This window comes from Dermacentor silvarum, chromosome 1, assembly GCF_013339745.2.
Source record: "Dermacentor silvarum isolate Dsil-2018 chromosome 1, BIME_Dsil_1.4, whole genome shotgun sequence".
Lineage (NCBI taxonomy): Eukaryota > Metazoa > Arthropoda > Arachnida > Ixodida > Ixodidae > Dermacentor > Dermacentor silvarum.
Window position 1 is genome coordinate 65,415,672 of NC_051154.1, and position 12,472 is coordinate 65,428,143.

Sequence of the window (12,472 nt, forward strand, 5' to 3'; positions counted from 1 at the left end):
GTAGGTGGCCTGTAGGACCACAGACGTGAGAGCTAATATCTAAAGCAACCTCGCAATCGGAACCGCTCACGAAAGCCTGAAACATTAGGTGGCACTTCCCGTTACCCAGTCTCCCGCAGTAGAGGAGGCGCACCTCTAATCCGTTTGGCGCACACACACACACACACACACACACACACACACACACACACACACACACACACACACACACACACACACACACACACACACACACACACACACACACACACACACACACACACACACACACACCACACCACACCACACCACACCACACCGCACCACAGGCCTGTGTTGTCACTGTTGTTGCGTATGAATTCAAGCAGTGCTTTGTGGTATCTGTTGTCATGTATACCTGGCGATCATAGGTGGTCGTGGCACTGCAGCGGAGGCAAGCTTGCATCAAGAGACATAGACGCAAATATGTGCACAGAGCAAGAATCGAATATGCATCAGGTGAACGTCATAAAGCTATTTACAAAACACAATCTAGCAAAAGTGGTTCGGTGCTTGACTTATGCTATATAGGAAGAAACTCAAGCCGCCTTTCTAACTGCCTTAGCAACATTTTGGGCTAGGTAGGAGACTAAGCTTTTGCCGCAGTACGTGTGAACGGCGGTAGTTGGGTAATCTACGCAGTGTAGCTATTCATGGATACGTCCTTTATAGGTTGGTTATAATCTGTATTTATGAATTTGAATTAGATGTTTATAATGGCACACTAGCTTTGGTTTGAGAATACAGTGCTTGACAAAGAGAGAACTCGTACGCAAATCTCTTTTCTCTCCTATCATTTTTTTTTTTTTCTGCTTGTGCCCACATCCCACCTTTCTTGTCCTACGCCCCAGGTGTTCCGCCGACCCTGTGGTCACTGCTGGTGACTCACATAGGGATCTCATCAACGGGACTGAGGACCGGGGGTTCAAGCCACACTCTGACTGCGAAGACTCGGACTATGTATTGTTAAAAAAAAATATTTCTCTTTTGTGCTACAGATAAAAATGTTCAATACTAAGTAAAAAAAATATTCGCTAAGATGCCCAGACGCTGTCAGCTCTCAGACACGAGAAGCCCGAACCGCACATTGACAGAGACCTACGACGCAGGAGTCGTAAGGCGCGCGGTGACGTCTAGGAAGACGCTTGGTCTTCGGACGAGCGACGCAGGTGAGTCGAGAACGGCGGCGCGGGGCGAGTGGCCCCGGCTCCACGCCCGGGGCGCTGCGGCGGCGGCAGCAGCGGCGCGCCAACAGGCCCCGCCCGCAGGCGGCCGTGCGGGCAGCCCCCGGGGCGCCGCCAATGGAAGCGGCGGCCGGACGGAAAGGGAGCGCCGGACCCTTCCGAGAACGAGCCTGACGGGAAGAGGCCCGGCGACCGACGCGCCAGTCGCTCGCGAAGCTGCGGCGGCAGTGTGCCATTGTCTACCGGAGGGCTGCTGCTGCCATGAGGGCCGCCAGCCTGCGCTGCACCAGCACCGCCAGGTGAGTCGGGTAGTCCTTCGCACGACGACGCAGACATGCCCCTGGCTGCTGGCCAGCTCGTGCTGTAGCCAGGCATGTCAGCGCGCGCCCATGTGTTGCGCTGCCTCTGTGTGATGAGTGGGCTAGCAGCGTGTTTTTGTGTGTTCGCCGGCAAGTGTGCGCAGCGGGGCTGCTGTTTAGGTCGGTGTGTGCACGGATACAATGTGTGTGGTCCACTGTTACGTTTACCTGGTGCTCGCTCCTTTTATATTGCTGAGTTTTCGATTGTGCTCGACGTATGATGCACGTCCGCGACATCCGCACGCGCTACGGTGATCCAGGTAGCGAAGCAGGGATTCAGTGTTTGCTTCCTGTTCTGAGCTCGCAGATCTTGAACGTTCCCTTATGAATTATTTGTCATTTCCATCCTCTCCATCACATGTCACGAACGAGGTGTTAGCGCTCACAAAGAAGCGTCCGCACACATGAAATTCAGCGGTACGTAACCGTACGGTGTATATTTGAATTTGAAACTTGCGCGCTGTGACATTCGCTACGTAGTGCACATTGTGTGCAGCGAGGCAAAGCCTTCGAAACGACACTTGCTGCCGCGCGGCGCGTATTCCACAGTTGGTGCTTGCACATCCGAAGCGCGTGCCGTGCGGTGTGCGCCCCTCTCCTCTTGCCTCCGTGGCCTCGGCTTCCCCCCAGAACTGCACGGTGTCTGCCGGCGCTTCCCCCCGCCACACCGGACGCGTGCCACCGCTCTCTCGTTGGCGAGTGCCGTTCAGCGGCTCTGTCATCGCCTTGTTCTTCGCAGCGTCGTGGAAATATAGCAATTAAATTTACCCCTTCCTTGGGCGCTGCCGCTGGGCGGGCGCCTCGCAAACATTAATTATAGTGATTACGGGAATCGCACATTAATTGCGGTCTTCCGGACGCCCCTGAGTAGCGGGAAAAGTGTTTAAGCGGCTCTCGCTGATCCGCCCGCAATTAGGCTCGCCTCGCTCTTCTGACCTGCTCGCCCGGTGTCTCGTGCGAATCCCCCCCCCCCCCCCCCCCCTCAACCCAACACGCACACACACTTCGGGCCAGGATGGGGCCACCGGGGTCGCCGAGCGCGCCCAAAATAGCCACCACGTTTTCTTCGCTCTTACCTGGTCTCTTCCGAAGGTTGCTTTCTCGAGCCATAACGACGTCGCACGAACTCGTCACGTCCCGCGGGGGCCCCATCGTATAGCCGCTGCCTGAGCGGGCGACGACGTTTCGGCTATCCGGAAAGGACGGGTCGGGAGATTGCGGCTTCGGAGAGGAGCTGCGGGGAGCTTAGAAATGCTGTTTGACGTGCGCGCCGGGTTGCAGCTGCTGGGTGAAAACACCTTGTGTTCAGTGTGTGCTACATTGCCTTTCCCAGTTGGCGTAGCCTAAACTGGTAAATGCAACGTTTTTGTTGTTCACCAATACAAACGACGTCCCTGCGCGAGACGTGATCGAGCTCTTGCGGCGTTAGTTTGCGGTGTTCTGGTGGAAGCTATTAGCAGAATCTCAGCCACGTTTTTGTTCTTTATTTTGTTATTACTTTTAACGTTGTCACAGCCACTCGTTCGAGGAAAGCCGTTGTGCATCCCCTTCCTCTTTTCGCCTCGTCACGTTTTCCTTTCTTCTGTTTGTTTCGCTTCCCTTTCGGCTCGTAAACAAGAAAAGAAAATTGATACAGAAGTAAACATCCGCTGACGTTCGAACTCTCCCTTGCCTTAAAATTGTGTGCATTCTCAAGTGAGGATCCGAGCAACGGGAGGTTATTTTTGCGTCTTCTTCCTCGAATTAACAACACTTCCAGCGAAACAGAGTCCTACGGTTTACGACGTGCCCCTTCAAACAACGACGTTTCCGCAAAAGCCACCAGCGCTACCATTTAGTTGTGATTGCTCTGCCAGTTTTAGGAACGTCGTCGTTGATTGCCACTGTTTTCATCCATGGATCCAAACATATCTGTTTGACAAATTGTTCTAAAGTGAGGGTTGTTGCCGTCGTCCGAGTATTCATCGTGTTCCCGTCGTACTGTCACTTGTATCATCTCCAATACTCCACTCAAAACAATGTAGGTTAATTACTATTAGCCTTAAAATTAAATTATGGGGTTTTACGTGTCAGAAAGACGATATGATTATGAGGCACGCCGTAGTGGGGACTCGGCGATTGATTTCGAACACCTGGGGTTCATTAACGTGCACCCAATGCACGGCACACGGGTGTTTTTGCATTTCGCCCCCATCAAAATTAATATTAGCCTTGGCGTGCTACCTTTGTACATGCTTTGATTCGAACAGGCTGGTGGCTCTCTTGCATTTACGGCCTCGTGCGTTTGGCGGGCGCATTTCGTGGCACGCTGAAAGGTGTCACTTGCTCTGCATCGCGTGAGTCTTATTCGTAAAGGTAAGCGTACTAGCTGCCATTATCAAACTTTGAGTAAATTAATCGGTAGATTCAAACAAATCACGTCCTGCAGCGAAAAATAAGCAAACAAAGCAAGCATACGAGCTAAGCCGCACAGAATAGCGCTCGCTATTCGCGTCCGCCTGTCCGTGTGCTTGGCTAAGGTTGGAATTCCCGTTCAACCACTACATTGCTCACCTGAGCTTCCTCATGACTTCCACGCTCCTAAACATCGGCGGTCGGGTGTACATATATATGTGTTTATGGCAATAAATTCAGCGGCGCGTCAACGTTGTGACTTTGACAGTGGTTCGCTCAGTCTTCTTCAGCACTGCCTCTGTAGCTGTGCACGCCAGGATTATTATTATTAATCTTAAGACACTTCTGATACATATAAGACCTGATTTTCAAGATCGACTATTATGCGCGAAGCTCGTTAGACAAAATCGCAGGAAGATAGGTGTACGTATGAGTGCATGGTCGCTGACGAGGTAGCGGGTTCTCTTCTTTCGTTGTTTCTTTTGACAACAACGATTTACGTCAGGAAAACCTCTGAAATAGCTTGGCGTTTTGTAGGTAGTATAGTACACTGCACACGAAGCCGTCGATTGTGTCCCCGTACCTAGAATAGTTCAGCATTTGCGAACACGACAAAACTCACTGAACATTTCCAACTTATATGTGTGTTATGGTTTTTAACGACGATGGAGATGCAAGAAATGTGATAGAACAATATTGTCAGCATATGCAATTTGTGCTTGAGAGATTACTAGTAGCGTCGTTATCACCATGTACACACATTTTGGGTTTTTCTAAAGCTCGAGTATATTTTATAAATTCGCTCACTCTCTCTCCTTCCCGAGTCAGCGTGCACTTGTAATATATGCATGTGTGTTCACCGCCCATGTTTAATCATGGTTTCCACAAGGTTTCATACGCGTGCGCGCGTTTTGTTTTCGCGACGTCGCGAGTACAGCCGCTCGCCGGAAGCCACGCGTGAGTGAAACGGCAGCGGCGGTGACAGATGATGATGCACACGCATGACGGCGGTTACGCGCCGCTTCGATGGAGTGACGCACCTTGTAACACGCGGAGGTTCAAACACGTGGACGCCTTTCGCTGAGCAGCATTCTACGCGAGTTTTTTCCCCCCAACATTTGTATTATTTTAGTTTCTTTATTTGTGTTTCTTCCCGTCGAGAAAAGTGAGACGTTGTTAACTATCCTGTTTTGTCGAGAATAAGTGGGACGCTTTTAACAATCCTGTTTACACGAGTCGGAGAGCAACTGTTCGTTTGTTTCTCTCTGTCACACAGAAAAAAAAGAAAAAAAGATAAGGGGGATGTATGCTTGCATATGGAGTAAAGCGCCAATGGTTTATTCTGCAGCACGTTTGCTTAGAAAACACAGTACACTTGTTATTAAGACTGACATATATGGCAGGCTGTTAAGTTATAGCAAACTTGTATGCATGCACGCGTACGAGTTGGTTGTAATCGCCAATATTTAAACTAGGAACTCCAATGGTGTATTTTTTGCTGACACGGCTCACGATGACACCCACGATGCCGCAGCGCATGACACAGCGGAGCGTGTTTGTGCGCATGTACTATAATCGACGTCAAATGTCTGCGGACAAGGGAGTCCGAGAAAAAGAAAATGTATTTTCGCTGCCTGGGCACGCTTTACTCATGCCGGCGAGGTAACCAACGAGAACTTTTTATCGTTTCTTGCTCATCAGAGGCTGGTTGACGTTCGGTATAGTGAGTTACGCCACGTACGCGTCTAACCAACGCTCGACAGAACGGAGATAGGGGAGCAGAGGGGGGGCAGGGGCAGCACCACATCGAGCACCAGATGTGCCGGCAGCCGCACCGCCAAGCGCATTGTGATGGGCCGCGCTAAAGCGAGCCGTGGTCGCTCTCGAAGCCCGTGCGCGGCGCGCCAATTAGCGGCGGCATCGCGTTGTGCGCAAGACGCGCCATGGCAGGCATCTGCGGCGTCTTCGCGCAGACTCGTGCGCAATTACCAAGTTCCTCTTTAGCTGCCCCCGACGACTCGTGTTGCGAAACCAAGTGTCTGAAACGAGCGCTTGCGAAACACCGCCGCTCGTCTGCGGGGCAGGCGGAGACAGACAACAAACCGAGAGCGCCGCACGCGCCTTTCAATTGTGCACCCTTCTCCTCCCGCCCGTGGGTCGTGTCTCCGAGTGTCGCCTCCCTTGGAAGTGTCTCACGCCCAACGCGAAGGAATACACAAATGAGACTTTTGTGGAAGAAAGGGTAACGAAATATTAAGACGGAGGGGGAAGTGGAAGGCCAGTGTTGAAACGGAAAGATTTTGTTCGCCGGCTATCTAAGAGAGATTAACTCTAGCGTAGCAGCCAGACTTTCCGGGGCCTTTCTCCTATTTCGTATAGGCGTTTCCGCAGCGCGTTTTCCTCGGCGCTTCGCCTTGCTTACGCCGAGTGGATTAGTCCTTGCGGATGACTGGCGTGTCCTATAGCCCGAGAAGCTCATTTACCTCGAAATGTTAAAGTTAATTAAATTCTGGGGTGTTACGTGCCAAAACCACTATCTGATTATGAGGCACGCTGTAGTGGGGGGGGGGGTCCGGAATAATTTTGACCACCTGGGGTCCTTTAACATGCACTCAATGCACGGTACTCGAGCGTTTTTGAATACCTCCTCAACCGTAATGCGGGCGCCGCCGCCGAGTTCAAACCCGCGACCTGGTGTTCAGCAGTGCAATGCAATTGCCACTGAGATATACCGCGGTGAGCCCTCGAAAGGTCACGGAAGTCCGCAGACCCGTATTCTCCTGACGCTATTACGCGCAGGCGACAATCATGTTGCGCTTACTTCGAAACGTGGTAACAGAAGGTAGCGATGTGTACAGAGTGAGTGGCCATTTCACGACGAAAAATCCTAGCTGCATTATGTGTGCGCGCTGCAGTAATAACCGGCAACAGTGTTTTCTGTTACTCACTATTGAGCTCACTCTCCACATCCCCCCCCCCTTTTTTTTTTTTTTTTTGTTACGTGTAGTGTTTACACCTTCTTTCTTTTGTGTATCTGGGTGCACTTATATATCTACCCACACACGGTGAAGGTATCTGTACTTTGCTCGTCATTACAGCCGCAGTGAAGTTACTGTGGTGTCGACAGAGCTTTTGGTGATCTGTGGCTTCACATTTAACAGCTAAAATATCTGCAGACACCTGACCTTCTTGATAAACGTCAGAAGATACGTCACAAGACGGAGTTATTGGCCTCTGTAAACCCCTGCTCAGCCTGGATACAAAAAAAAAAAAAAAAAGTATTTCACACAGCAGCCGCAACACTTGTCGCGAACGGTCACCCCTGTCACTTCAGTGCCCGTCATTCCCAGCTGCATGTCAGGTGCTGTCGTGGTAAGAGACATTTCTTTTCCCTCTGCTACTCGGAATCTGCTGAGTGTATAATGAGCAATTTTTTTTGTTCCCTCCCCTCATAACGGTGTAAGGAGTAGAAAATACTTTTTTTTTTTTTTCCTTCGGGGTGGGGGAGGGGGTTATGTAACGGGTTCTCTGGGTCAACACTTATTAACAGGTCGGAGTGGTGCACATGTATTTACCGTCACATCACAAATCAAGAAGAAGCATTTATTTATTAATTAATGGATATATACATAGCAACAAAATATACAGGAGGAAGTCCCAAAGCTCTGGGCTGTAGGGAACCTCCTGCATGTCATATCATGTCCCGTCATGTCCAGTGGTTGTTGCAGAATCAGGTCTGGTATTGTTACAATACCTTGTGGACCTGAAGTGCCGCTTGCCTTCCCACGTCACTGCTGAGATATGCTGCGATACGAATCTGGGGCAACGTTTTGTTACGATTTTTTTACTTCAGTATTCCTTCTTTATCATCTGTCGCGCGCTGAGTGGCTGATCCCGTTATTAAAGGCGGCGTTGAGCCAATGACCGAGGGAAAAAGTCATGAATTTGGAAACTAATCCATTATATTAAAAAAATATGTCCCAATAATCTTGAGAACTAATCTTGAGAAGCGCAACGAAAAGAGCGCTCACTCGCATTTGAATAATTTATTTATTGAAGCAGCTTCACATACACATAAAAGATTTTCTTTTGAGTTGTACCATGATAATCAGTTACAGTTTTTCGATCTCAGATTGGTCCTGAGATCGAAACTTGGGACTTGCGTCCTTGAGGCCAGAGGCTGCCGAGTTCCGCGGCCAATGACCGACGCTGCGTGCCTCTATCGACCACAGTGACGCTTCAGATAAACAAGTCACGGCCGCTATATGTATAGTTAAACTTCCTTCGAAATATTTGGGAAAGATCGATGGTCTTACCAGGCCGACAAAAATTATCTTCCTACTTCCTCGTGATCAAATTCTCGTTTTCACCCGCGGTAGTGGCTCTGCTGCAAAGCACAAGGCCGCGATTCCAAGCCGCGGATCGAAAAAGGCTACCTTGTGTTCAGCTTATACGACTGGATGCTAGATCAGAAGTAATCATGAACCTTCCGCTACGGCGTCTCTGGTATCCCCTGCGTTAAATCAGGGGCCGTATTCTGAAACGAGCTGATTGGCTGGTTGAGCCCGACGTCATTCGATTTTGCTCAACCAGCCAATCAGCGCGCGTCTGAAGGCGAAATTGTCGCCTAGGCGAACTATCGCCGAAGTGGAACATTTCAGAATACGGTCCCAGTCAGCTTTGTTTTAGTCTCTGGCAAGCGCATCTGAGAAATCATACTGCACTTCAAGTGGCAGTGTGCGCGGAGTATAGGCGATCTGCATCACAGGCGGCCTTCCTCGGTTCACGTATACATCGGTATTCGCTTAGCGTAGAGTACATGCATGCGCGTTAGGTCAGTGCTATACGGCCTGGACAAGATGTTTTACGAGTTCATTAGCTCGCACACTTTCGCTCCCACTTCACACAAAGCGCCTTTGTTCCGGAGCAAACTAGAGCGACGGGCGTTTATTTGGAGAATCGTTCGAGGACGGCCGCGCGCTGCCGCCGCCGTGCACGAGAGTTTGTTGGCGCCGGGCATTGTGCATCTGCGCACTTCCGGCATTTGTTCGGAGGCCGGTGCTTGTTTATTTCTTCGTGGCCGGCAAAGGGCGCGCGCGATTGCTGCCCTAGTAATCCTATATTGCGCGGCGGCGATGCTGCCTGCTCGGAGCACGCGCGGGAGCCTCAAGTACGCCGACTTCAAGGGACGGCTTTCGCAGATTGGTTTCATTTTCCAACGTCTGCCCCGTTCGCGCAATCGGAGCCCGTCTGGGCTAAAGGCGAAGGCCGGCGCTTCTCGCCAAAAAGAAGAGAGAACCGCGAGGCGGAGTGCGTGCAGGCCCGGCTCGGCGAGAGACCTTCGCCTCTAATTTAAGCCCGGCTGCTCGAGCCCCGTGGCCGCTGGGGCTCGGGGCGCTCAATGAGCGGCCGTGCCTGAGTGCGCTTCGAGGAAGCACGTGCCGGCAGCACGAGAGTCCTGCTGCGACCACCTTGGGTGATGACGTGGAGCTTGTGCGCACACCGCTGCAGGCGCTGGTGGGGCACGAATTGGCCTTGTGTGGGGGGCGCACCTCCCGCACGTTCTTGGGCTAACGTCATCGCACGGGCAGGAACGCTGGGTATATAAAACACCCCGGATCGTTCTTGACGGTCCTGCTGGCGCATGTGGCACCATTTTGGAACAGCCCATTATTCCAAGAGTACATTTCAAAGGGCCCACTCCACATTATAAGCGCCGAAAATATGGTTGCAAAAAATTTGCAATATTGCCAGAGCTTTAAAAAAAAAAACAAATCTGCTGATTCCACGCATGCACTGCGGGAATCGGTGAAGCGAAGCTTTTGCACGAGCCAGGAGGTGAAATGGCTCATCACGATGAGAGGCGCAGCGGATTTCGGCGACGAGTGCGTCCCGTAATCGTCCTCAGCCACAGCGGCGGCAGAGCAAGGGGAAATTTTATTTAGCATGTAAGACACCACGTGCTGCAGAAACGAACCTTCACCGCGCCACTACTGAACACTATATACACCGTCGGACACCCCCAGTTTTGTCGACTTATCACTGGGACATGTGACGAACATGTCACGCATAATGACAACGTTGCATAAGGCACAGACAAGACTGACTCCATTTACTTCTTCAGACTTGCCACATGTTGCTGTCACGGCGTGCTCAAGAGGCCGCTATAGTTGCCAGTTTGTGCACGGTTTCCTGCGCGAAATTCCCTTGAAACTGCGAATTGCCCCCATAACGTACTATTTCTGGAAGGTGCAACCGTTAAGCGTTATGTTTGATACTCTGAGGTTATCTAAAATTATATTCCGTCCACGTGTGTTATGCAAGAAAAAGAACAACAACAAATTATTCAATTTTAGCTCGTTCATTAACGAGTAGATCAACCGATAGTTACACGGAACAACGCGCGGGAAATATATACCTTACTTTCATGCCCGCGATGAACTGTCAGTGCTTGGTTTACGTGCCGTTTAACGGTAACGTTTTAAGCGCTCCGCGGCAAACAGCCGGGCGCCAAAAACGCGTGCGGGCGATGTGGCCGCGCGCTGCTGCTCCCTGCGCGCGGCCTTCGCGATCGTGGACCTGGCCGAGTTGTGTGAGCGCTCACTGGTGTGTACCGTTCGCAAGGTCGGTGCTGCGATCCGAGCGGGCAGCGTCATTTCCAGTGCAGTGAGAGCGGGCCGGCCGGAAATGCGGGCTGAAATCGACCGACTTTTGCTTTCCGCTCTCAGTCCCGGTCGAAGGTATGTGTCCACCACCGGCAAGTATAGGAAAAAGTAAATACACACACAGGAGCGCAACGCCGGCATGCATGTCGAGATGGCGAAACCACCGCAGCTGCGTGGCATGTTTGCTTTCCCAAGTGCGCGCCTGCCGACACGCTCTCGGCAGGCACTACTTCGGCATAAACTTGCGCGCGGGGCGTCTGGCATACCGACAGCGAGTGCGCCTGTTCTCTCTCGACAAACCCTTGCGCGGCAACGTCTCTGGGCAAGGGTGCAGCGAAAGCAACAGCGTCCGTCGAAGCGGATGATGCTGTGGCAGGCGACTCGGAATAACTTGCACCACGTTCTGCGTGCGCATGCACGGTCTTCAGTGCTACAGCGCATTGAAATGCTTTAAAAAGTCACACATTATCACATGGCGCTATGGGAATGCCGCTGCGTTTATTGCTTCTCGCTGCATAATTTGACAGCTATAGTTGCTAATCCGGCCTTCGTATAGCGTCTGCCGTAGGTGTCACCTTCATGTTTCCTTGGCAGAAGCAGCCGCCAGAACAGAACCTTATTTGTCACCACCCAGGATTCAGTCCCGGGTCCGCGACACGGGAGCCGTCTTTGTCGTTCTTGTCACCGGCCAGCCATCGCTGTTCTGGAGAGAGAAGGGACATGCTTTCTTTTTTTTTTTTTTCTTTTTTTTTTTTTTTTTTGCTTGCTCAGTTAACGTAACAGTGGTCGGCTAGATCGACAGGTTTTGCCGGTAAGCAACTAATTAATGAAAATAATAATTCGCACGCGTCAGGATACCGCTGTTTCCTGGCCCTTCCGAAATGCTACGATTTGATTAAGGTTTCTGTAGCCGACTGCGGCCTCCATCACAGACGGTCGAGCAGGCAAACAGTAGATATACACGCTGTCCTTGAGACGTCGCGATCTTCACGCGGACACGAGCAGAGCAGCGGAAAGCTTGCAAGTCCCCCGTCGACTCTGCGATAAACATCTCGTGTCATGCGGGGAGCATTGTTTTCGCCAAGTTGTAGAAATTCTGCCCGCTTTCGTGCCTCGCTAAGCTATGGGTTCCCGTCGTTCGGCTCAGTGAAACTGCGTCACGCAGTGTCGGCGGCTTTGCGCTGCTCCATAGTTCGGTGCAGCAGACCGCGGGCGTTTACGTAATGGCTCAGTCCACGCGTGCGCGCGTTTCCGCCGATCCGCGGTCGGTCCCAGACAGGTGGGGCTAGAGACGCGGCGGCGCTGACGCGCGACAAGCCGTCCGTCATGGACTCGGTCGGCGAACACGGCTGCTGCTCGCTGGAGCGTTTGACGGGCGCCCGGCATTCGTCCAAGTTCTCTCTCTCTCTTGTCGCATTGGCAGCGCCGCACGAGGAAGGCATGCGAGGCAGGCCGCGCGAGCATCAACTCGGTCCGGTTTCTCTGGCGCGCTCTGCGGATACGCTGGGCGAAAAATATGGCCTATGGCTTACGAAACTGGCACCGAGTGTCCGCTCATATGCTCGACTAGTCTTGGCGCGCCGAGCTTCATTTAGTGGAGGCTGAAAGCGAAAAACCAGGGGCCTTTTACCAGGCCCCGGGCTTCCCGCTTAGTACAAATCAAGCAGTCAGCTGGCGGTGTAGTTTTATACACCCACAGTGCCCAAAGTGGTTTGTCCGAAATCTAAATGAAGCGGGCCAGTAGAGCAGCGACGGATAAGTTGGCGACCTCGGCTGAGCTTCGTGCGCTTTGCAGCAGGCCACTTACGGCACAAGGAGATCATACCCTGACGTCTTGGGCGCGTTGCTTGAC

General features: G+C 51.9%; 1 protein-coding gene across 2 annotated transcripts in view; it reads left to right on the forward strand.

Annotated features, from left to right (window-relative positions):
• The first annotated feature begins 1,304 nt into the window (after positions 1–1,304).
• Positions 1,305–12,472, forward strand: part of LOC119464581 (twisted gastrulation protein homolog 1-A) — a 43,553-nt gene continuing 32,385 nt past the window's right edge. The window contains exon 1 of one of the 2 annotated variants that reach the window (XM_037725610.2): positions 1,305–1,501. The gene's annotated coding sequence lies outside the window, so the exon portion shown is untranslated. Of the gene's footprint in view, positions 1,502–8,632; positions 8,743–12,472 lie in introns of those variants that run through there. The other variant, XM_049668971.1, reaches the window with a different exon arrangement.